At 36.1% G+C, this 26663-nt stretch overlaps 1 long non-coding RNA gene across 1 annotated transcript in view; it reads right to left on the reverse strand.

Moving 5' to 3' along the window:
* Positions 1–26006, reverse strand: part of LOC134761300 (uncharacterized) — a 42900-nt gene extending 16894 nt beyond the window's left edge. Inside the window, exon 1 of the long non-coding RNA XR_010139781.1 lies at positions 25327–26006. This is a non-coding gene — a long non-coding RNA (uncharacterized LOC134761300). The remainder of the gene's footprint in view (positions 1–25326) is intronic.
* Positions 26007–26663: the final 657 nt, after the last annotated feature.

Below are 26663 nucleotides of genomic sequence, written 5' to 3' on the forward strand. Positions count from 1 at the left end.
TCGTTATGTACCCAGTAGTCATTCAGGAGCAGGTTGTTCAGTTTTCACGTAGTTGAGCTGTTTTGAGTTTCTTAATCTTGAGTTCTAGTTTGATTGCACTGTGGTCTGAGAGACAGTTTGTTATAATTTCTGTTCTTTTACATTTGCTGAGGAGAGCTTTACTTCCAAGTATGTGGTCAATTTTGGAATAGGTGTGGTGTGGTGCTGAAAAAAATGTATATTCTGTTGATTTGGGGTGGAGAGTTCTGTAGATGTCTATTAGGTATGCTTGGTGCAGAACTGAGTTCAATTCCTGGGTATCCTTATTAACTTTCTGTCTTGTTGATCTGTCTAACATTGACAGTGGGGTGTTAAAGTCTCCCATTATTATTGTGTGGGAGTCTAAGTCTCTTTGTAGGTCGTTCAGGCCTTGCTTTATGAATCTGGGTGCTCCTGTATTGGGTGCATATATATTTAGGAGAGTTAGCTCTTCTTGTTGAATTGATCCCTTTACCATTATGTAATGGCCTTCTTTGTCTCTTTTGGTCTTTGTTTGTTTAAAATCTGTTTTATCAGAGACTAGGATTGCAACCCCTGCCTTTTTTTGTTTTCCATTTGCTTGGTAGATCTTCCTTCATCCTTTTATTTTGAGCCTATGTGTGTCTCTGCATGTGAGATGGGTTTCCTGAATACAGCACACTGATGGATCTTGGCTCCTTATCCAATTTGCCAATCTGTGTCTTTTAATTGGATCATTTAGTCCATTTACATTTAAAGTTAACATTGTTATGTGTGAATTTGATCCTGTCATTATGATGTTAGCTGGTTATTTTGCTCGTTAGTTGATGCAGTTTCTTCCTAGCCTGGATGGTCTTTACAATTTGGCATGATTTTGCAGTGGTGGGTACCGGTTGTGCCTTTCCATGTTTAGCGCTTCCTTCAAGAGCTCTTTTATCGCAGGCCTGGTGGTGACAGAATCTCTCAGCATTTGCTTGTCTGTAAAGTATTTTATTTCTCCTACACTTATGAAGCTTAGTTTGGCTGGATATGAAATTCTGGGTTGAAAAGTCTTTTCTTTAAGAATGTTGAATATTGGCCCCCACTCTCTTCTGGCTTGTAGAGTTTCTGCCAAGAGATCTGCTGTTAGTCTGATGGGCTTCCCTTTGTGGGTAACCCGACCTTTCTCTCTGGCTGCCCTTTACATTTTTTCCTTCATTTCAACTTTGGTGAATCTGACAATTATGTGTCTTGGAGTTGCTCTTCTCGAGGAGTATCTTTGTGGCATTCTCTGTATTTCCTGAATCTGAATGTTGGCCTGCCTTGCTAGATTGGGGAAGTTCTCCTGGATAATATCCTGCAGAGTGTTTTCCAACTCGGTTCCATTCTCCCCGTCACTTTCAGGTACATCAGTCAGACGTAGATTTGGTCTTTTCACATAGTCCCATATTTCTTGGAGGCTCTGTTTGTTTCTTTTTATTCTTTTTTCTCTAAACTTCCCTTCTCACTTCATTTCCTTCATTTCATCTTCCATCACTGATACCCTTTCTTCCAGTCGATCGCATCAGCTCCTGAGGCTTCTGCATTCTTCACGTAGTTCTTGAGCCTTGGCTTTCAGCTCCATCAGCTCCTTTAAGCACTTCTCTGTATTGGTTATTCTAGTTATACATTCGTCTAAAGTTTTTTCAAAGTTTTTATCTTGTTTCCCTTTGGTTTGAATTTCCTCCTGTAGCTCGGAGTAGTTTGATAGTCTGAAGCCTTCTTCTCTCAACTCATTAAAGTCATTCTCCATCCATGTTTGTTCCATTGCTGGTGAGGAACTACATTCCTCTGGAGGAGGAGAGGTGCTCTGCTTTTTAGAGTTTCCAGTTTTTCTGCTCTGTTTTTTCCCCATCTTTGTGGTTTTATCTACTTTTGGTTTTTGATGAGGGTGATGTACAGATGGGTTTTTGGTGTGGATGTGCTTTCTGTTTGTTAGTTTTCCTTCTAACAGACTGGACCCTCAGCTGCAGGTCTATTGGAGTTTGCTAGAGGTCCACTCCAGACCCTGTTTGCCTGGGTATCAGCAGCAGTGGCTGCAGATCAGCGGATATTAGTGAACCGCGAATGCTGCTGTCTGTTCGTTCCTCTGGAAGTTTTTTCTCAGAGGAGTGACCGGCCGTGTGAGGTGTCAGTCTGCCCCTACTCGGGGGTGTCTCCCAGTTAGGCTGTTCAGGGTTCAGGGACCCACTTGAGGAGGCAGTCTGCCCGATCTCAGATCTCCAGCTGCGTGCTCTCTTCAAAGCTGTCAGACAGGGACATTTAAGTCTGCAGAGGTTACTGCTGTCTTTTTGTTTGTCTGTGCCCTGCCCCCAGAGGTGGAGCCTACAGAGGCAGGGAGGCCTCCTTGAGCTGTGGTGGGCTCCACCCAGTTCGAGCTTCCTGGCTGCTTTGTTTACCTAAGCGAGCCTGGGCAATGGTGGGCGCCCCTCCCCCAGCCTCGCTGCCACCTTGCAGTTTGATCTCAGACTGCTGTGCTAGCAATCAGTGAGACTCCGTGGGCATAGGACCCTCCGAGCCAGGTGCGGGATATATAATCTCTTGGTGTGCCGTTTTTTAAGCCCGTTGGAAAAGTGCAGTATTTGGGCGGGAGTGACCCGATTTTCCAGGTGCTGTCTGTCACCCCTTTCTTTGACTAGGAAAGGGAACTCCCTGACCCCTTGAACTTCCCGAGTGAGGCAATGCCTCGCCCTGCTTCGGCTCACGCAGGGTGCGCTGCACCCACTGACCTGCACCCACTGTCTGGCACTCCCTAGTGAGATGAACCCAGTACCTCAGATGGAAATGCAAAAATCACCTGTCTTCTGCGTCGCTCACACCAGGAGCTGTAGACTGGAGCTGTTCCTATTCGGCCATCTTGGCTCCCCCTCCTGATTTTCAATTTCTATACAAATATAACTGGTGAAGATATGTTTCCTATAGACCTTTTTTCATTTGATTGGCTGATTATTATCATTTGAGGATCTTAATTTACCTTCTTAAAAAAATCTTTGATAAGGTTGGTTGTTGGAGTGGGTTGTAGGATGTGGTCAGGGTAGCCATAGAGAAAATAAAAAAAGATTCATATTTTCACTGACCTCTTTACATATTTTGCTGCAAGATTATATTTACACAGTTCTAGAGAAAGTTTTGAGTGTTGTATGATTGAGGCTAATAAATGAACTTTTTTTTTTTCTGAGTTTTGGGCACTAGGAAAAGGATTACTCTAACAGAAAAGACAGATACTGGAAGAAATCTAGATTTTTTGGAAATCTTAATTTTGGGTAATATTAATTTGATTTTAACCGATAGAGAGTAGATTAATGCCAAATGCCGCTTTTCAGCAGCATAGCGTTAAGATTCGTAACCCTGGCACCACCTCCAGAGATTGTCCTTCAATTATTTGGTTAGAGCCCAGACACTGCTATTTGTATAAGCATCCTGTGAGAGGCTAAAATGCTGCCATGGTTGAAATCCAATGGTGAAACTCATGCTAGTTTTGGGGCTGAAACACCTGGGCTGTCTCTCATTAAACACAAGTGTGGATCATACTGCTATTTAACTTTTTTAAAATACCAGATCCTTTCTCTGTAAAATGAGGTTATTAAAGCTTATTTTGAAGAGTTTCTGTGAAGATTGTTAATTATCCATATCTTCCTGTTTTGTTGACCATTACATACTGGATTTTTTTCTTACTAATTTTTTATTAAGAAAACAAATCTAAATTAAAAATTTGGAAAAAAAATCAATTTTTAAAAACGGAATGCCTGCAAAGGAGATTAGGTGGAAATGAACTATTTTCACACAACACAGAGCAACATTTCTCATAAAAGTGTTTCAGATATGGGACTATCTCTAAGTCCCATTTCTCCAGGAGCCTTATCTCCAAACCCCTTTGCTCATTGTTAACTGTACTCCCAGTGCTAGTTCTCTCTGATTTTCCTGTTGCTTCTCTTTTCCTCCAACTTCCATACTTTATATATTTTCTCTTCTTTGTAGATCTCCTTTTTTTGTTTATGTCAATCTATTTAGCGTCTCCCAGCTTCTCTTAAACCTCTTTTTCACAAACTAATATAATCTTCACTATAAAGGCCTAGAAGCTTAAGTGTTCAGATAAAACAAAAACAAAAACAAAACAAGACAACTCTTTTAATGGCCACTTACAAAGTGAATAATTTTCAAGAATTCTTATATAGCTAGAATGTTTTTATAAATGAATAAAGAGTACTAATTAAGATATAAAAACTGAAATTTACTATGCCCCCACCAAAAAGTTTAAACTACCTAACCAAAGGAAGATCCCTGTTTTCTGAAGCAGAGAGAAAGTGGCCCAGTTGCTAGAACTTAGAGCAGCTTTATTTCAGTCTGTAGGCAATAGTAACAGTATAAATTTGGGGGTCATGTTTCTTAAATGAATCTATGCTTGACTTCTTTAGAGGTATTATCAGTTGTTGAAATTTTATTTGAAAAACAATTTAAACTACATAAGCACAGTCTGGATCATCTTTATTATCTTAGCCTTACAGAGCAGTTCTATTCAAAATTTACTGTGGATATAAAACACCTGAGTTCTTGTTAATTTGAAAATTTGATTTAGTAGTCCTAGCATGAAGCATAAAATCTGCATTTCTAAGAAACTCTAGGTGTTTCTCATGATGACTAATTCCTATACTGTGGGTCTGTGAACCACCTGTTTTTGTATGTAGGCAAAGACCTAGACACTGCTTTTATATTCCAAGAGAAAAAAAAACAACACCAAGAAACAAAGAAGTTACAGTATTTTAATGATGAAATATGCATTTCTAAATAATAGCTTGGACCCAAAGTGGAAATGTTTAACTCTCACAGCCTAGTAGAAAATAATAGAAGCAGACGCAGTACATTTATAATGTCAACACATGGCTCAGTGACATCTCACTATAAGATCTATATAAAAGTTTCAAAGGAGTTTAAAGAATGATGGAGTGAAATATATTAGCATGAGGGTATTATCGTGTGTGTGTGTGTGTATAAACAAAAAATATACATATAGAGAGACCAAGTTAAAAATAACCCTGTAACATATTTATGTTAAAAATGTAATTTATTTTAGTGATAAAAATCAAACATCATATTTAAATAATTATGTTCATTTGAATATCAGAGGTTCTGAAATACAGTTTGTACAGATTTAAAGTAAGTTTGTACTTTATGGCTGGATATGTTATAATAATGGGGACTTTATACTTACTAATAGATTTTTGAATATTTAAGTCTTACAATAAAAATACTTTAATTCAACATTATGGATATGAAAAAGTATACATACAAAACATCCAGAGAAAAAGTGGGAAGAGAAGTTAAAAATTAATTTTCATTTAAAAATAGATAGAACATTCTGTCATGTCTACATAAAAAAAAAAAAAAATTCACTCTGGCTGGGCGCAGTGGCTCACTCCTGTAATCCCAGCACTTTGGGAGGCCAAGGCAGGCGGATCATGAGGTCAGTAGATTGAGACCAGCCTGGTCAACATGGTGAAACCCTGTCTCTACTAAAAAAAAAATACAAAAATTAGACGAGCATGGTGGCATGAACCTGTAATTCCAGCTACTTGGGAGGTCGAGGCAGGAGAATCGCTTGAACCCGGGATGCGGAGGTTGCAGTGAGCCAAGATAGTGCCACTGTACTCCATCCTGGGCAACAGAGCAAGACTCCGTCTCAAAAAAAAAAAAATTCTATATATATAAAAAAAATTGCTACTTAAGATACATGGTAGGGTAATTACTTTCCTTTATAATTTTAATTTATTTTATTAAATCAAAAGGGTAAGATGGATCTTTTATGTTTGAAAATTTATTTGAAGTCAATTTGCATTCATATCAAAAATTAGATTATGCTGTTTGTATTTTTGATTGTAGTAAGAAGAGTGATTTATGCTCTTTAAAAGTAATTTTTAGTGAGAAATGAGATGTTTACCCCTAGAATTAGAAATGAGACAAGGATCATCCTTCTTACCTTTCCTTTCAATATCTTACTGGAAAAGTTTTGTATAATGTAATAAAATGAGACGAGGGAATAAAATATGTACAGACTGGGAGCAAAGACATGAAGCCATCTTTGCAGATCACATGATTGTCTATGTAGAAAATCACAAAGAATAAAGAAAAAACAAAAACAAAATAATTCTCCTGGAAATAATAAGTGATCGTAGCAAGGTTATAGGATACAAGATTAATATACAAAAGTCCATCACTTTCCTATATACCAGCAGTGAACAATGTGAGCTTTGAATTAAAAGCACAGCATTACTTACATTAGCATAAAACACAAATGAAACATTTCGCTCTGACAAAATTTATACAAAATCTATACCAGTAAAACTACAAAATTTGATTAAAGAAATCCAAGATCATCTAAAACCAGAGATTTTGTTAATAGATAGGAAGTCTCAATATTACTAACATGTACTTTTTCCCAATGCGTTTTAGAAATTCAATGCAGTCCAAATGAAAATTTTAGCAAGTTATAAAGTTTATATGGAAATTGATTTTCCTAGAAAAGCAAACACAGCACTGAAGAAAAACAAAGAGAGGACTTAACACTACCTGCTTTAAGACTGACTAAGAAGATACAAGGATCAAGACAGTGTGGTATCAGTAGAAGAATAGACAAGTAGATCAATCGAATAGTATGGGAAGTCCAGAAATAGTAACATACACACAAATACTGTCAACTAATCTTTGATGAAAGAGCAAACACAATTCAATAGAAAAAAAATAGACTGCCACAAGTGGTGCTAGAAAAAGTGGCATGCACATGTAAAACAGTGACAGCTAAACAACCACCAAACAAATCTATACACAGATTTACAACTTTCACAAAAACTAACTCAGATTCAATCATATAATTAAATGTAAAATGCAAAACTACAAAACTTCTAAAAGATAGCATAGAAGAAAACCTAGGTGACTGTGAGCAATGCCTTTTTAGATAGAACACCAAAAGTACTAGCCAAGAAAGTGAACAAATAAGTTGGGCACTGTTAAAATTAAAAAAAAAAAATTGATCTCTGAAAGACATTTTTATTGTTAGAATAAAATGCCAACCAACAGTCAGGAAGAAAATATTTGCAATTCATACCTGACGATATACCTGTATTAGTCTGTTCTCATTATTTCTACAAAAAACTACCTGAGTGAGATTGGGTAATTTATAAAGAAAGGAGGTTTAATTGACTCACAGTTCTGTAGACTATAAAGGAATCATGGCTGGGGAGGCCTTGGGAAACTTATAATCTTGGCGGAAGGCAAAGGGGAAGCAGGCATGTTTTATTTGGTCGGAAAAGCAATCAGATCTCATGAGAACTCACTATCATTAAAACAGCAAGCAGGAAATTCACCTCCATGATCCCATCACATCTCATTAGGCCCTTCCTTCAACACTGGAGATTACAATTTGAAATGGGATTTGGGTGGTGACACAAATTCAAACCATATTAGTAGCATTATACAAAATATACAAAAAAACCCTTAAAACTCAACTGTATGAAAACAAACAATTTTAAGAAGACAGACAAAAAAAATCAGAAAACACATCTAACCAAAGAAGATACAAATAGCAAATAAGCATTTGAAAGATGCTCAAAATTACATTTCGTAAAGGAATTAAAAGTTACAGCAACAATGAAATTCCATTACAAAGCTAACAGAATGGCTAAAATCCAGAACACTGACAATACTAAATTCCAGTGAGAATGTGAAAGAACAGGAATTGTTTTTTATTGCTGATGGAAATGCCAAACGGTACAGCCACTATGGAAGACAGGTAAGCAACTTCTTTCAAAACTAAACCAAGGCTTGCTATACAATCCAGCAATTACACTCCTAGATATATATGCTGAGTCGAAAACTAATGTCCACACAATACCTTGCCCATAAATGTTTACAGAATATTTATTCAGAGTCACCAGAAATTAGATGCAATCAAGATCCCTTCCAAAGGTGAATGAATAAACAAAGTGTGGTACCTCCACACAATGAAAATATATTTTAGTGATAAAAAGAAATGGGCTATGAAGCTGTAAAAAGACATAGAGGAACCTCAAATACATATTGCTGAGCAAAAGAAGCCAATCTGAAAGACTCTAAATTGTATGATTCCAACTATATAACATTCTGCAAAATACTGCATTCTGAAGATCTAGAAAGATCAGTGTTTGAGAGGAGTTTAGGTATGATAGGAAAGGATGAATAAATGTACCACAGGGCATTATTAGGGCAGTGAAAATACTCTACGATACTGTAAAGGTGGATTATTGACTTTACGCATTTGTGAAATTTCATAGAACTATACAACACAAAGTGTGTAAACTAATGTAAACCATGATGTATCAATATGGGTTCATCACTTGTAATTTGGTAATCAAATCTACCAAACTGATGCAGGATATTAATATGAAGCAAATTGGCAGTGTAGGAGAGAGGAGAGTATATGGAAACTCTGTACTTTCTGTAAAATGATTTTGTAGCTTAAAACCGCTCTAAAAATAGTGTATTCAAAATTATTCTTGGCAAAACTGGAAACAACCAGGCTTTTCTTCAAGAGTATAGCAGATAAACACATCATGGTATACCCATTCAATAGAATACTTTTCCATAATTACATGAAATATGCTCCTTATACATATACCAACATGGATGAATATGAAATACATTTTTATAGGTGAAAAAAGCCTGACCCAAAGACTACATGTTGTATTCCATTCATACAACATTTTGGGAAGATAAAACTGTATGAATGGAATTCAGTGGTTTTCAGATACTGGAGAACGGGATTGACTACAAAAGTGATGCACGGGGAACTTAGAGGGTGATAGAAATGTTCTATATAGTATTAGACTAATGGATACGTGCTTCTAAGAATTGGTCAAAATCTAGAGTTTACAGATTGAAAAAAAAAAAAACAAGCAGGATGCCAGAGATCTCAAGATGGAAGGCAACTGTGACAAATTAATTAAACTATATTTTTATTGTACGAAATAACCTCTCTGAAGGGGATGGGGATAACAAAGGAACTGACCTAGGTAACTTTGGAAAATAATGTTTTGATTGTAAATGCTAGTCCAAAGACAAAATGTACTATATAAACACCATACTATGAATATATTTATCATTTGGCAGGAGAGAATATGAGTTAATAGCCATGAACCTTCTTTACACTTAAAGTGGGATTGAACAAGTAAGTAAATGAATGTAGGATGGTAGGAACCAGGTGTCTTATTGTAATAGACAGAAGCTACAGATATGCAAGAAGATAAGTCTAGGATAAACCCTTTTGTCCTGAATTTGAGTCACAGAAATAAAAAAGGCATATTCTCAACTTAAAATATATATAGATACAGATTTATTGACAGATACAGAAATAATATAAAGTTAAGATGTTAGGATAGAGCATATATTTCCTAGATTTGTCTGCTGAGGAAGCAGTGACCTTACTAGCAAAGAATGCACCTAGCACTTAGATCTTGGTTTCTAAATACCATTCTCCAATTAGAGGAGCCAGACCTCCTTAGAGGAATTGCTGTTTCCTAGGTTTAGGACAGAGGAAATAAAGTAAAGATGTGCTCAAACAATAGAATGACAGCATATCAAAGGGAAACACAAGTTAAGCTAAAAGAGCTCCTGATGACCAGACCTGGAACAATAAATTAAGCAACAAAATAAATAGTGTGGCACTGGATTACAACTCAAGATATAAAATAAATATGCATGAGACTATACTGATACAAATAAAAGCTGGAATATAAACACTTTGGCTTACAAAAAATTACTGAAAATATTTGTTGTTATTGTTTAAAGAGCAGATACATATGAAGGTAGGAACAGCAAAATAACTAAACTAAAAAAACATATTGACTTTCAAAATTATGAATAACACTGAGTAGTGTATGGGGCACTGGACTGCTGAAATTCATTTTAATTTTGCTCACACTTTGACATGTTAATGCTTGTTTTCACTTCTGATTTAAGTTCTTCTTTACAAAATGGTTCAGATTCACTGGCAGGGTGTGAAAGACTCCACCAATGGTCAATTTCAAGGATGAGACACATACTGCAATGTCATGTCAGATACAATTCTGTGTTCTCTGAACTAGGTTTCCAGAGTAAGTTTTTTTGTTTGTTCATTTTTTGTTCTTGTTGTTCCTCATCTTATCGTCATTTAAAGGCAGGCCAAAGTTTCCATTCATCATTATTCCCAAGATTATTCGCAGTTAAAAAAATAAAGAATTGCCTGTACTAGGTGAGTCAACCATAATTCTGGTTAGAAATATACATGTTGAATTTCTGCCTTGACACCAATCCAACAGTAGTGATAAACTCATGCATCAAAGGTTTGCTTTTAATAGTTCAAAGAAATTAATTATATGTAGCAATATATACTTCGTTATAACATACCCTCTATTTTTCTGTAATACTTATTTCTCTTCATCTATTTTTTGTTTACTCTCGGGATAAAGTATAATGAGTTCTAAGTAAATGCATTTTCGTAACTGGGAATGAATATATTAAAAACAAAATATCTAATCAAAACTAGTCTATTATTTCTTCAATATGTTCATGAGTTTCAAGTCTTTACTAAGATATACCAAAAATCTGGCACATGCTTGAAAGCATTCCTTTCAAATTAAAAAATGAAAATATAATCCAAATATTTTAACACATTTTATTACCTTCATTTTGTTGAATGTTGAAATCAGAGATCCACATAAGCAGAGAAGCAGCCTAGATTTCATATTAAGAATTAAATTTCTAAATTAAATAATACAATCCTAAAGCTGTGGGTCTACGTGCGCAGTCTTTCTTGCATGTTTGCCAAATAAAGTTGGCAGTGTTCTATGGTTGATTTTTGCATTTGCAAGGGAAGTAGCACATTTTACATGCAGATGTTGAGGAATTTTTTTGGTGATTTGCAATATTTTGTGAACAAGCACCTAACAGAGCACTGCGCAAAAGTATATACAATGGATTATTTAATAACGTTATTGAGTTAAAAGTATCACACGGTGCAATGTGGTCTTTTCTGATATAAAGCCTTTGCCCCATGCATGGCACAGTGAAAGTGCCATAGCTCGGCTGGGCGCGGTGGCTCATGCCTGTAATCCCAGCACTTTGGGAGGCTGAGGCGGGCGGATCACGGGGCCAGGAGATCGAGACCATCCTGGGTAACACGGTGAAACCCCGTCTCTACTAAAAAAAAAAAAATATAATAAATTAGCCGGGTATGGTGGCGGGTGCCTGTAGTACCAGCTACTCCAGAGGCTGAGGCAGGAAAATGGTGTGAACCCGAGAGGCGGAGCTTGCAGTGAGCCAAGATCGCGCCACTGCACTCCAGCCTGGGTGACAGAGGGAGACTCCCTCTCAAAAAAAAAAAAAAAAAAAGAAAAAGTGCCATAGTTGTACATATAGCATTATAATTAAGATTGAAAATAAAGAAGAGGGTTTGGTGGAGAGTTAGCAGTTATTATTCTCCATCTAATAGCTTTACCATGTTGCTGGTGGGTTACTCATGTTTTTTTAGTTTAAACAATTGCATATTTTAGTCAAATATGAAATGTTCAAGCATTAGAAATAAATGTTCAAACAAAGCCAAGTCAAAATTTAAAATTCAACATCAAATAATGAATTTCTAATATACAAAAATAAAACATTTTTACTCAAAAATTAGATCTTTTTATTAAAAACTAGATTAAAATTTCTTTTGAAATTTTATGTGTAATTTTGAATTTCTGATCATTTTGGAATTTGAGAAAACAAAGTTAATACTCTACTTTTTATTGATTAAATGATCTTTTCTTTAAAAACTCAGGGTCTAATATCACTGTATGTCCAATAATTCAAGGTTATTTTAAGTGATAATTGGCATGTTATTACCCCAAACAGTTCTAATCTATTATTCTGTCTTTCCTTATTACATAAATGATTATTATCATTAATTAAGCTAAAATGAGAACATTCTCTTCCTAAATTTATTTAGACATTGTGCTGTTCTTAATAGTTGTCTAGTGGTCAATTTTTTTACTATATATATCATTACTTTTAAATTGCTCACATTTTTTGAATGTTAAATTCATTGGTTTCATAATTTTAGTTAATTATGGCTGCAATAATAAACCTTTATTCTTCAATTGACCAATTATTCATAGATAATTCACATAGTTTACAAGTTATATCTAGAATTCTCATCTATATTCTGATAATGAATACATATATATATTTTCTCATCTATATTCTGGTAATGAATATAGCTATTTAAAATGATTTAAATGATAGTTTTTGTTCATAATAACTGACATTGTTATTTAAATTAAATTAGATATAAGCTATGTAATCCCTGATGGATGCAAAATCAAGATTGAAATAAAGGCACAATCCAAATCGAGTAGAAAATAAAATGTGTTCAAACATAAAGATTAAAGTCAATACTTTCATTTTATGTTGACATTAATTTACGTACCATTCAACCTCTGTAACTTTTGCATTTACAAAATGACTTTTTCTATTGCTCTTAGAAATTAAGAGCAATAGAAATTACAGTCTGAGAAAAATTAGCTAACAATAAAGTTTAACAAAACATCCATTTCTACTCTGCAGTTTACACATACACATAAGCACATTCACAAATATGTAAAGATTTAATAACAATACTAATAACAAAAACAATGTTAAATACTATAATATCTTAACTGCCAGTCTAAGACTGATCCAAAATGGGATGCTGAACATTCTTCCGCTGGCTGTAATGGAGAAGATAGTATCAGACTAAACTGCCTACTGATAACAATAAGAAATGCTGGGTAAATGAAACAAAACAGCGGTGTAGAAGAATCAGAAAGCCACAGAGAGGACGTGAGGAATTAAGCTCCTTGAACAAAGGAAAGCATTGGAATATGAGTCCTATAATTCTGATTGCCGGGTTATAGTGGGTAGCCGTGGAGTATAATTTACAACAGATTCACTTGCCACAGGAGATAAAATGTTGTTTTCAGAGCTACTAAATAAGTGACGAATTAGGGGTTAATATTAAGGAAAGTGGAACTGCAAAGAATGAAGCCCAGTAGCCTCTGTGCAATCTTTTATGAAGAAAATAGCTGATTCATAAGTTTCAAATGCATGGAGTGAGAGGTGGAAATTTCCAAGCATAAAGAAGTTCCTAGAAGACTGAAAGCCCAAGCAGAGACTTTGGCAGTTTGAAAGTTATAGTACAGGCAAAAATTAGACATCAGCATTCAACCAAGAGAACAGACTTAGTAAATAACCCCTGTACTTAGTGGAAATGCATGAAGGTCAACCTCTAGGAGAAAGAAGGAAAAAAGAAATAAGTATTTTATCACAAGGACTGAAAATTAAGTCTTGAATCAGCTGAATGTCTGGTGGGGTCAAGGAAATTTGCATATACTATTACTCTTTCAGAAAAATATTAAATTTTCTCTGAGCAAAATTCATATAATTCAGACACTGGCAATTGTCTGGCAATCAATCTCAAAATTACAGGTTCACCAGGACATAGGAACAACTGAGAGAAAACCAGAGAAAAAAATATATAAATAAAACAGACTAAAAATCATTCCTCAAAATGGAAACATCAGCTATAAACTTCAAAATAATTGCTGCTGACAAGACCAATATGTGCTAAAATTACTGGACAAAAAGTATCATGGAAAAGAAGATACTTATATTCTCTCAAAATATCCCTTTACATCTCAAATTATCAAACACTAATTACAAAGAGACAACATAACTTCATGGTGGAGAAGCTTGACAAGCACCACCTTATCAATGTACTCAAAGTTAGTATTACCAGCAATAAGATATTAGGATGACATCATACAACACCTGACACGATTCACTGAGAAAGGCACAATAGGGCTTCTGTGGTAATCTTGCCCCCAAAAAAGAAAAAAACATCAATTTCATCATGAGAAAACATCACACAAAACCCAGTTTACAGGGAAAATGGCTGATGGCTGGCCAATGCTATTCAAAAGTTTCAAAGTCTTGAAACAGCAGGAAAAATCAGTAGATTAATTAGTAGTATTTTTTTCAATGTAACCTTTCTTCTTCTTCTTTTTTGTTTGTTTGTTTGTTTGTCTGTTTGAATCAGGGTTTTGCTCTTTCATATAGACTAAAGTGCAGTGGTGTGATCATGGCTCAAGCAGCCTCTACCTCCTAGGCCAAAGTGACCCTTCCACCTCAGCCTCCTGAGTAGCTGGGACTGCAGGCTTGTGCCACCATGTCTGGCTAACATTTCATTTTTTGTCAGTGGGGTTCTCACTATGTTGCCCAGGCTGACCTTCCTTCTTTCAGTAATCTTATGTGGTTATGGGAGATATTAACATTAAAAGAAGCTGGATAAAGAAGAATACTTTCCCTAGACTTTTTGCAACTTTTCTGCGGTTCCAAACTGTTTCAAAATAAAAAGTTTAAAACTGTTGTGAGAACATATTAATAAATTAAAATACTTTCTTGAATAGTATCTTTTTTATGTAGACAAGGTTATTTTAATCTAATGTATACAAAGTGACTTAAGATACATGTATTACAGATAAAATAAATTCAGTACTATATACCTACAATAAAATTAGTTTTCTGAGGGCAAAGTTTTTGTCAGGCTGGGTGTGGTGTTTCATGTCCGTAGTCCCAGCACTTTGGGAGGCTGAAGTGGGAGGACTGCTTGAGCCTTGGAGGTGGAGGCTACAGTGAGCCTAGATCACTCCACTGCACTCCAGCCTGGGCAACAGAACCTGTCTCAAAAAAAAATTGTCAGGTTTGTTCATCATTGAATCTATGGAAAGCACAATACTTTTCGTACGTTCAGTATAATACTTTCCATACATTAGGCCCTAAATAAAAACTTGCCAATTAACTGACTAAATAAATGAGTGTCTTTCCCCAAGGCAAAATAATTACAATATTCCTTTGGAAATTTTGCAAGCCTTCTAAAGATAAGGCAGTGTTGCCTTCTTCTCTCCCCATCGTGGGCACACACTCCATTACTCTCATGCTTAGGTAAGAAGAATTCTCAGGGATACAGCTGATTTGTTTTCTTATTTTGAGAAATAATGCATTTATGTGATGGGATGATCCTTTCCAAAATGGACCACTGAATTTTAGGAAAGTTACAAAAAACGGTGTTCACCTCTCATTTTTTAAATAGTAGCTGCTGAATTAAAGATTAACAACAACAAAAATGAACAAACGTATATTGAGAATATAATGAAATCTAGTTGTATGATGAGAGAGGAGATTGAGGAAAAGCAAGAAGTAATAAGTTTTTACTAAAGACTGAGGCTGATCTTCTGTGTTCCAAATATTAGTTATACAGCCAATACAAACATGGGGACTCGATTACTTTGACAGGGAGAGAATGTAAGTCGCTGCAAATGGGAAACACAAATATACTTGGTGAGAATGAAATGTAAGTGGAAAAAACTGGAAAGGAAGGAGCAAAAGCACATAGGTGAGAGAATTTTAGAAGTCCATATTTAATGGTTCCCTGAAATCTGAAGGTGTTCCCTCTTTCCCCAGATAGTCGATGAGACCTCTCACCCCTGTTATAATTAGAAAAAGCAAAGAAGTTGGACTAAAGGAACAATTTCAGATTTCCACAACACTTACATACACACAAACATACACACACATGCACACACAGACCACACATTATTTTTCAGTTTTGAAACATTTATTCCTGCAGTAAAATTTTTTTAAACTTCATTTTGGTCATGATTTGATGTATATTCACTTTAAGAAAAGGTTGGTGTCCCCCCCTCATTTCAGCTGGGGGCATCTTTCTGTATTAGTCCATATATATGTGTGCCATATTATTTATAATAGCCACATCTTTCTATATTGTTTGACTCTAATATTATTTATTTAATAAGGAACCTTAAATCTTATGAGAAACTGAAATATTATGAGACCCATCCTGATAAATTGTTGGAAGCTATCTTTCTGTGCAGTCTGTTCACCTGTAACACATTTCTATAATAAAAATTAGTTCATAAGCAACTAATACATAGAACGATATCAGTATAATGTAATTATGAACTTCAGCAGAGGAAGGAAAATTTATTCACCAATTTAGCTGTTGCGCTGGCATCAGTGAACATGTTAGTTCAATTTTGAGAAAAATAAGAGCAACCACCTGTACTAGGATTTTCTCCCCAGAAAGGTACACTGTGAGTGTGGAGTGGTTATCTGTTCCTTCCAGGTTGCCTTGAATCCCACAGAGAAGACCTGGGTGGTAGTGGGTGCAGATAGCAACAGAGATTTAACACAGCTTTTGGTTTACATTCTTACTGTTCATTAAATCCTCTGGTTTAAAAATTGCATAGATTTTGCATGGATGCCTCTATTTTCCCATTAATTTTACTTATTATTTCTCATTATTTGTACTTATTAATCTCAGTATCTGATTTTATAAAGCACGAGCTTTTCTAAGAATGCATAATATTATTTCCAAAGAGAAACTCCTCATGTACCATATTCTATTAAATATTGTAAGTGTGTCAAATAGCAAATGAACACAAACTCTTTCCCAATGTAAAATATTACTTTTACAGATTTGAAACTCTTAGCCTCTATTTGGTAATTGAATCTGAACTACTCTGAATTAAATGATGTCTTTTCACTTACAAGGTGATATTCCTTACCATCCCAATAAACAAAGATTCAAATCTATTAATAGAGAAACATCCAGTTCATTGTGATTACCTCCAATATTTTTCTCTTTCTCTGACTATTGCTTTTTAAAGGTTTCTGTCTTAGTACTTAATACTTCAGTAGTACTAAAACAACTCTATCTTGTGGGGGAGCATTTGTATCCAGAGTCTCAGAGAAAGTCTAGGATCCTTTGCCCTCTTCTTACTTTTTTCTCCATCAGCAAACATTATTTTAGGATAGAAAAAAATAAAATCTCCATTTAAATAGTCCATAGATCTTTCAATGTCAGTGCATCCACATTGAAACTCAGTCTTTGTCTTGAAACATGATTCTTTTCCATTTATTTATTTGATCATTAGCAATTAACTCATCCAATAAATACCTGTGGAGTCTTTGTCAAGTTGTCAATATTGCACTGGGTGCTGCTGAGAAACAGTTTGCTAAGCATTGTTTCCTATGCCTTCACAAATTTGCAGTCTGGTAGAAGATGCCTCCTCTGAGGAATCTGACATTTGAGCTGAGACTTGAAGGATGAGTAAATATTAACTAGGTGAAGGCAGTAGCAGAAAATAATTAACTCCTGGCATCCTGCCAAGCAGGAGCTGAGGCAGAACCAATTACAGTATGCCAGAAGAAGAAATGAAAGGTGGCTAGTGTCCCTGGAGTGCCAGGTGTAAGGGAAAGAGTGCCGCTGGGCAATCATGGAGACATGAACAGAGATGCCCAGAGCCTTAGTAGGGATCAGTAGGCCATATTAGTGAAGTTTAATTTCATAATTAACTGTTATTGTATGCTTGTGAAGAGTCAGTTATTATGTAAATTTTTTTCACATTGTTTTTAATCCATATATGTGCCAACACTCTGAAACACATACAATTATTATAACCATTTATACAGCCAGAAACCAAGGGAGGTTAGGTATTTTAGACTGAATTTAGGCTGCATATATTCTAATTAAGAAAGCTCAATTTGAAAGTACAGGGAATCCAAATTAGAGTACTTTTTTTTTGAGACAGAGTCAAGCTCTGTTGCTCAGGCTGGAGTACAGTGGCATGACCTCAGCTCACTGCAACCTCTGCCTCTGGGGTCCAAGCAATTCTCCTGCCTCAGCCTCCTGAGTAGCTGGGATTACAGGCACATGCCACCATGCCTGGCTAATTTTTGTATTTTTAGTAGTGACGGGGTTTCACCATATTGATCAGGCTGGTCTCAAACTCCTGACCTCGTTATCCACCCACCTCGGAATCCCAAAGTGCTGGAATTACAGGCGTGAGCCACCGCGCCTGGCCAGAGCACTTATTCTTTTAGCCACTAGCATCAATCTTCATTGTCTTGGCAATGGAAACCCATGATCGAATTTTAGGCAGAGGAGTAGGAGTAATTCTCATACCCTGTTCCCCTCTGTCAGTTTACCAGCACCTTTATACTTAACAGCAGCATCTCCTCCTCCTTACTCAGAATCTTAGTGGTTTTAACTACAAAACATAGCTCTAATTCACCATACTGGGCTAAATCCATGGAAACTATAGTTGGCTTTCTGTCTGACCTATTATGTGTTTCTAATGCCTTCCATTACAACCAATATACCCAATATTATTGTCCTAGTCTAAACTCTTTTCCATCAGCAGTGCAATCATCTTCAGTACCAAGGCTGATTATGTCAAATCATATTTAAACACCGTAAGCTCCTTTCCATTGCAGGTAGAATAAAATCTTCATCCTTCACTCTCTTAGAAGCTCTGTAGGATCCGTTCATTGACTCTGACTTCAGCTCAATTTTCTGCCAATCTCCCTTTCACTCATTAAGCTCCAGAGATATCAGCCTTGTCTCCATTTTTCAAACATCAAGCATGCTCCCAATTTATCGTCATAGACCATGCTCTGTCTTTACTAAAATGCTACCTCTCCGTGCCCACCACATTTTCCTACTGGCACTCATTCATCTATCAGGTCTCAACACACAATTATTTCCCCAAGGACATATTGTGTTATATTCTGGGCTAGGTTAAGATTTACTTTTTCTTACAAATTTCTGTTTTGTTTTGTCTGTTTTATCCTCACAAACTAATTACTTAAACACAATTGTTACTAAATGATTTTTGTATAATTAATTATCCAATGACTGGCTTCCTTTGCATTTGTTTCTTGCCAAGTTTCCATGAGAACAGGGGTTACATATCAGTTTTGATAACTATTTTATCAGCATTGTATAGCACACTCGTGGACACCAAGATACATATTTGAAAACTAGATATGGTTATTAATTCTATCCTGTATTTGGCAATAACAGGAGATTGAGCTTCAAATGTGAATTCTATAAATTCTGTGCAACACTTGCCTCACTGTGCGAGAAAGCTATGTGTTCTATCTAAAAGTAAAAACAGTTTAAATGTCAGAATAAAACTACCAAGTTTTCACACATGAACTCTCTGCCCTACTTGTATTTGTAGTTAAATGTTGAAAACTGGTTAGAAACTATGACAATCATATTAGTATAGCTGGATGAGGTGAATACGAGAAAGTGCTTCAGACTAGCAATTGCTATGTTTTCTATTAAGGATTATTTTTTTAAAATCTTCCAAATGTTATTAAAATCATATCGTATAACAGAAGGCCCATGACCCAAAGGAAAACAAAATGGTGACATGGACTATTTACAGATGATCTTACAACACGGTAAGAAATACCATATAAATTAAGAACAATAAATATCTAGTTTTCCAAAAGTTAAAGGAAAAGGTTTAAAGAGCTAATGTTTTCTTGGGTCTGAAAAATATGTATGCATGAGAAACAGGAAGGTTTGCTCTTGAAATTATTATTCCTCCCCTCATTTATTGCCTGTTCTAAAAGGGCACCAGGTCAAAACAATGAGATACTTTGCTGATAGTATCGCTATAAATACATAGATTTATTGATGGAATTATGACACTGCAGAAGCTTTTCAATTAGTATTAGAGTCATTAACTAGGCAGGGAATATATGGATAGTGGCACTTTTTTCAATTATACTTATAAAGATGTATTACTGCAGATAAGAAGAAGTAATAGAAACACTTGTATATAACAGTGTTTAAATGAAATACCAATAAAATGCTGTTTTTTTTTTTTTCTCTCAAACAATGTAGCTGATAGCATTTTGCTACTCCCACAACTTTAAATCTTGAGGATTGGATCTGTTCCCTGAGTGTTCTTCGCTTCCTGCAAGTCATTGAGTTTAGTGGTATTAACAGAGTCATGTAAAATTCTTTGTGCCAGCTTTTCATAGCTTGTTATTTCATATCATTCAAATATCTGCTCAAATATCAGTTCATCAACGAAACTTTCTCTTACTAGCCTACCAAAAATGTCCACAACTTTACGAATACTACTTACTCACTGTTCCACTGTTTGAACTCTTAGGGGTAAAACTATCCAGGTTTGTGGAATTTAGCAACTCTTACCTTTGACACGTTGTGAGGTAAGCATTACACAGAATTCAAATTACTTGCTTTCATTATAGCATGCTAACTATAATGGGGTGACTCAATAGCCCACATATACTGCTTATTAACAACTAGTAATAAAAGAAATCTCAGTAAAATTAGCAGAGTGTTTTTTCATATACAAAGAATATAATAATAGTAATAATAAAGATATATAAAGAGACACAATAAAATGAAAAACTAAAACCGAATGTCCCCAGACTTTGGCAAATAAAACCATAAATACAGGCAGATTGTAAAGATCCAAAAGGTATTACAATAAATTAGGCAATGCTGGGCTACCACAACTCATAGACTCAAGTACATAGTGGTTCAACATAATAGAAGAGTAGATCATCTAACAGTCCAGGGTAATTGGTGAGGGGATGACAGCATATTTTCCACAGTCATTCAGGGACCCATGCTGAGGACCACTCTGCCATCTTCAATTGTAAGGCTAGTCCAGACCACCAGCGTGATTATTCTGTTGCCAGAATCAACCAGAGGAGGAAAAGGACAGGCCTAGAAGAAGGATGCATTATTTTTGTTCTCCTTCCATTGACCTGAATTCAGTCATATTATCACAGCTAAATGTAAAGAATTCTAACAAATTTGGCTCAGTTGTCTTCCCAGGGAGAAGAAACAGATTTTTATGGTCAATGAGCAGACTTTGCCATAGTAGCACAGATTGTTGGTATGTTGGTGATAGCTTGCACAAAATCTTCCATAACTCAGAATATGTTCTGCAAAACTCCATATTCTCTAAAATTAGTAGGATGACTACCTGTTCTAGGTTGTTTGAGGTAGTACTAAACATGCTGTCCCCAGAAACTATCCAGTTATTATCCCCCTTCCCTTTCAAAAATGCCCAGGTTAATTTTGTGAATTATATGGCAACCTTACTTATGAGAAAATAATAGGATTAGCACAGTCCACTCAAAATCTTGGCCCTAATAAACAAGAACAGTCATTAAAAAAAAAAATGCCAGCACAGTTACATTTCCACTAACATTAGTAGCCAGCATTATAATCAGTCTATCCATTGAAGCCTTAGTCCTTGGGTCTCATGTTTCTCTTTTAGTTAACATTTGGCTTCACATAATCTGATATACACTCTTTCTGTGTGGTTATTTAATAATTCAAAACTAAAATTAAAAATTTACCCTCAAGCTATGATTATCAAAATACTTTAGCTACACTTACTGCCATCTATACCAAGGATTTATTAAATAGTATAATGGACATTTGTAAATATTTTTCACTTCTAGGATGAGTAATAATTAAGATGTGAATCAGTAAAAGTATTGGGAAGTCACTTCCATGATTATGCAAAGTAGAGAAAACAAAGGATCCCACGTAAATAGGTCCTTATGCCTGTAATTCCTATGGGTTATGCGCTGACACTGATTAGAAGGTTCATCAAATTTTGCTGCTAGAGTATTGTTACTTGTGACTCATATGAATCTTGAAGATTTGGGGAAGACACAACACTTGGAATTCATTGAGCCTCTAGAATCGTTTTATATATATATTTTTTTGCCTAAATGACAATAACATTTCCCAGCACAGCAGAATTTATTCTGAGACTTGTTTTCATTATAACATATCATCTGACAGTAGGGAGACTGATAATGCTTGCATACGTCCTACGACTGAAGAATTACTACAAAAAGACATCTAATGATTGTGAATGACCGTACTTACATCAGTTTCCAATGGAAAGTTCATCAGTATCGGGCTGGGCATGGTGGCTCACGCTTGTAATCCCAGCACTTTGGGAGGCAGGGCGGGTGGATCACCTGAGGTCAGAAGTTCAAGACCAGCCTGCTCAACATGGTGAAACCTTGTCTCTAATAAATATATAAAAATTAGCCAGGCGTGGTGGCAGGCACCTATAGTCCCAGCTACTAGGGAGGCTGAGGCAGGAGAACGGCGTGAACCCGGGAGGTGGAGCTTGCAGTGAGCCGAGATCAGGCCACTGCACTCCAGCCTGGGAGACAGAGTGAGACTCTGTCTCAAAAAAAAGAGAAAGTTTGTCAGTATCTTGTTTTGACAAAATTTATAGTGTAAGTTTGGCAGTAAGCGGCTGAGCCCATTTGAGAGAAAAAGCATTTATTTTTTAAACTTGATGTTGAACTTCTCAAGGATGCTGTCAGCAAATGGTCAGTCAACAAATAAAGTACGTCAGACACAAAAACCTTTAATGTATGAGTACATACTAGAAAGAGAAAGGTAATTGTGTAAGTGAAAATATAAATATCAATGTGGTGGAGGTTTTGTTTTCTCCATGAAAGCTGCGCTTAATTGAAAGAGAAGTAGAGAAAATTTAAAAGATACAAATCCTATCACGTAATCCTATGAATGGTGGAGTATAAGAAAATTAAGAGGTATCATAAAAGAACACCTTTTGAGGCTAGGGCATAAAATGTGTGTATTTCAAAGGGATTTTGCCGCAATAAGTGAATATGCTGAGCACAGTGTCGTATCTTGGGGCACACAGGGGTATTTAACGGTGAGTGTGTGGAAAAGAGATGAGATCTGGGTCACAGCCAAGGGAACACAAAGTAATAGTAAGTAAAGTGCAGCACAGCCGTGATAGAAAGTAGTATGCATTCCATTGACTATATGCATGATTATAGGTGTTATCTAGGCACTGTGTTTAAATGATAATTTAAAATGTTTGTTTTAAATTGCAGTACAAGAGGAATACGTAATACTTCAATATATCATCAACATAATTATTGCATAAAATAATGATAGTAAAATGAATTTATTTAACATATGAATTAAATAAGATAATAGTGAGGCGGTAAAATAGGTTCTGGGGGCAGGGGACATGAGGCCAATTCACACTTCAGCTGTAACAGGAAATATCCTCTCCATAGGGCGTACACCGTAAATAACTTTGTAAATTTACTTCATCCTCTCCATTTACATAGGGTGTACCCAAAGTAACCAACGGAATCCTCTAGGAGGTATTAAAACTCCCAAAAATTCTGTAACGGGACCTTTGAACCCCTATGTTCAGGCCCACTCGCACATTGTGGAGTGTACTTTCATTTTCAATAAAACTCTTCATTCCTTCCTCGCTTTGTTTGTGCGTTTTGTCCAAGTCTTTGTTCAAGACGCCAAGAACCTGGACACCCTTCATTATTAATAATAGTACAAGATGAAAGCTGTATTTAGTTGATCTTAAAAGAGGTATTCCAATGAATCAAGTTAGGGCAACACTGAAGTCAGAACAAATACCTAGGGTATTCTTCTGGTGAATGATTAATACGTGTAGTTTGGATGTTAAATACTTCCAGAGGAAGTATCCCAGCTTAAATAGCTGAAGGATCTTGTTGAGGATGGTGGGTAATGAATTTAGCAAAATAAGTGTGACTTATTTGCCTGACAGTGGTTTTCACAATAAGTTTTGGGCAGAATGTGGAAATGAATTTTTCCTTCAGCAATATCAAAATGGTGTATTTCCAGGTATTTATAATCTTCTTTAGGGGCAGGAGTGGAACACTTTTACTCCTGTAGACTCCATGCTCTTCTTCTTTTTTAGATATTTATTTAATTTTAAGACTAATTGACACAATAATTGTACATATTTATCAGGTACAATGTGATATTTCAATGTATGTATATATTATATAATGATTAAATTAGGGTGATCACCATATCCATCACTTTTAAAATGTATCTTTTCTTTGTAATGACAACATTCAAAATCTTTACTAAACCAATTTTACTTTGTGCAGACACAATGTGAAAATGATATATTATCTCTTTTTTGTGTTTCTGTACTCAACTTGCTAGTATTTTTTTTAGATTTCTAGAATCTATACTTGTGAATGAGATTAACCTGTGATTTTCTTTCCTCATACTGTACCTGGCTTGTTTTGTTATCAAAATATAAAATGTGTTGGTGGTTTTTCCTATTGTTAATCTGCCGGCCAGTGTAATTATTTATATAAGATTAGTGTTTGGATTTATCTGAAACAGTATCATAAGTGCCTTAGCCTATTTTTATTTTAGTAAAAACATTTTAATTTACATTTAAGGACATGTTCATGTCAGGTTCTTTATTTCTTTTGCAGTTTGAGTAGGTAATAAATATTTTGTATGTATGTATAGAGAGATAAATGACATAAGTTAAATATGTATATGTATTATTTACTCCAAAATATCAAGCTTATCAAAATAAAAGTTTTTACAAATATTACATCTTATTATTTAGTATCTTCAGACTCTATGTCTATATTCTTTTACAATATCTAATATTGTTTATTAAGCCATATATACACAAACACATATGTATGTGTGTCTATATGTGTATAAAATGTATAGCTCAGCCAAAACAGTACTTAAAGGAGCATTTATATTTGAAATTATATTTTTAAATAAAAACTAATAAAATATGTCTACATAGCTATATTAATAAAATATATTAAATAATATATATAAATACATACACACAAATGTATCTTTTTCTTAATATTGACAAATATTTGTATAGTTAATTCATCTTTTAGGAACCACTGTTTTAACTTGCTTGCTCTTCTCATATAAAATTATTCTGGCATGATTTTCAGCTCTAATTTTTATTATTTTCGTTATTGTATTATTTTTGGTTTTATTATACTGTTCTTTCCAACTTCCTGTTAAATATTTGGCTCATTTAGTGTGAACCACTCTAATTTTCCTTTATATCATTTCAAATATAAGTGCTCCTCTAAATGCTCCTTTAGTACTGTTTTGGCTGAGCTATGTATTTTATAATCATATAGATGAACACATATATACGCACACACATATATACATACACATATACATACACACATACACATATATACACATGTATATAAACACATACATACATGTGTGTATCCTTAACAGGCCAAGATATTTCTATTCTATACAGTAAGATTTTTAAAGTAATCAGTTGCTTAAAATGTGTTTTCGATGTATGTTTATGTTCATATACTTTTCAAGCTATATGTAATTGATTCTAATTTAATTGTACTGTGATAAAAATGGCATATATAGCACTGTTCCTTTTATTTATTTTTTGAGGCTAGATCATGTTCACTTTTCATTAAGTCATCAAAATGTTTCTGAAAATGCCATCTATTTCCCAATGTCATGGTGCAATGTCCCATATATTTTTATTAAATCAAACTTACTCGCTTTTTATCATTCATGTCATCGAGATACTTCTGAGAGGTGACAACGTGCCAGCAGCCCTTGCTCGCTCTCTGCTCCTCCTCGGCCTCGGCGTCCGCTCTGGCCGCGCTGGAGGAGCACTTCAGCCCACCGCTGCGCTGTGGGGGCCCCTCTCTAGGGCTAGCAGAGGCCTGAGCCACCGGCTCTCTCTGCTGGCGGGGAGGTGTGGAGAAGGAGGCGCGGGCGGGAGCCGTGGCTGCGCAGGTGGCGCTCCCGCCAGTGCGGGTTCCTGGTGGGCGCAGGCTCAGCTGGCCCCCGACTCGGGGCGCAGCCAGCCAGCACCTGCTCAGGGGAGTAGATCCCTCTGGGCTGCTGGAGTGCCCCGGGCTAGGTGCCGCAAAGTCGAGCAGGGAGTGCCATTGAGAGGTGAAGCCGGCTGGGTGGGGTGGCGACTTGGAGAACTTGTCTGTCTAGCTAAAGGATTGTAAACGCACCAATCAGCACTCTGTGTCTAGCTAGAGGTTTGTAAACACGCCAGTCAGCACTCTGTCAAAACTGACCAATCAGCTCTCTGTAAAATGGACCAGTCAGCTCTCTGTAACACGGACAATCAGCAGGATGTGGGTGGGGCCAGATAAGGGAAGCAGGACACGGAAGCAAGCGGTGGCAACACACTTGGGTCCCTTTCAATGCTGTGGAAGCGTTGTTCTTTCACTCTTCGCAATAAATCTTGCTGCTGCTCACTCTTTGGGTCTGCCCCGCTATTATGAGCTGTAACACTCACAGCCAGGGTCTGCAGTTTCACTCCTGAGGCCAGCAAGACTACAAACCCACGGGGAGGGACAAACAACCCCGGACGGGAGGAATTAACAACTCTGGACGCGCCACTTTTATGAACTTTTATGAACTGTGACACTCACGGCAAAGGTCTGCAGCTTCACCCCTGAGGCCAGGGAGACCACGAACCCACCGGAAGGAATGAACAACTCCAGACGCACTGCCTTTAAGAGCTGTAACACTTACCGCGGAGGTCTGCAGCTTCACTCCTGAAGTCAGCGAGACCACAAACCCAACAGAAGGAAGAAACTCGCGACACATCTGAACATCTGAAGGAACAAACTCTGGACACGCCATCTTTAAGAATTGTAACGCTCACCGCGAGGGCCCACCGCTTCATTCTTGAAGTCAGCGAGACCAAGAACCCACCCATTCCGGTAGGTAAAAAAAGCTTGTGCCAGACTGTAAGTTAAACCACTGCCTCTTTCATGGGAGAATGTCTTAAAATTAACCAAAAGAAAAAAATTGTAACAGATAAAAGTGTGCTTAGTGAGAGAGTTCGTTTACATTCTAGCCCAAG

The sequence above is a fragment of the Pongo abelii genome, chromosome 3, assembly GCF_028885655.2.
Source record: "Pongo abelii isolate AG06213 chromosome 3, NHGRI_mPonAbe1-v2.0_pri, whole genome shotgun sequence".
In the NCBI taxonomy this organism is placed as follows: domain Eukaryota; kingdom Metazoa; phylum Chordata; class Mammalia; order Primates; family Hominidae; genus Pongo; species Pongo abelii.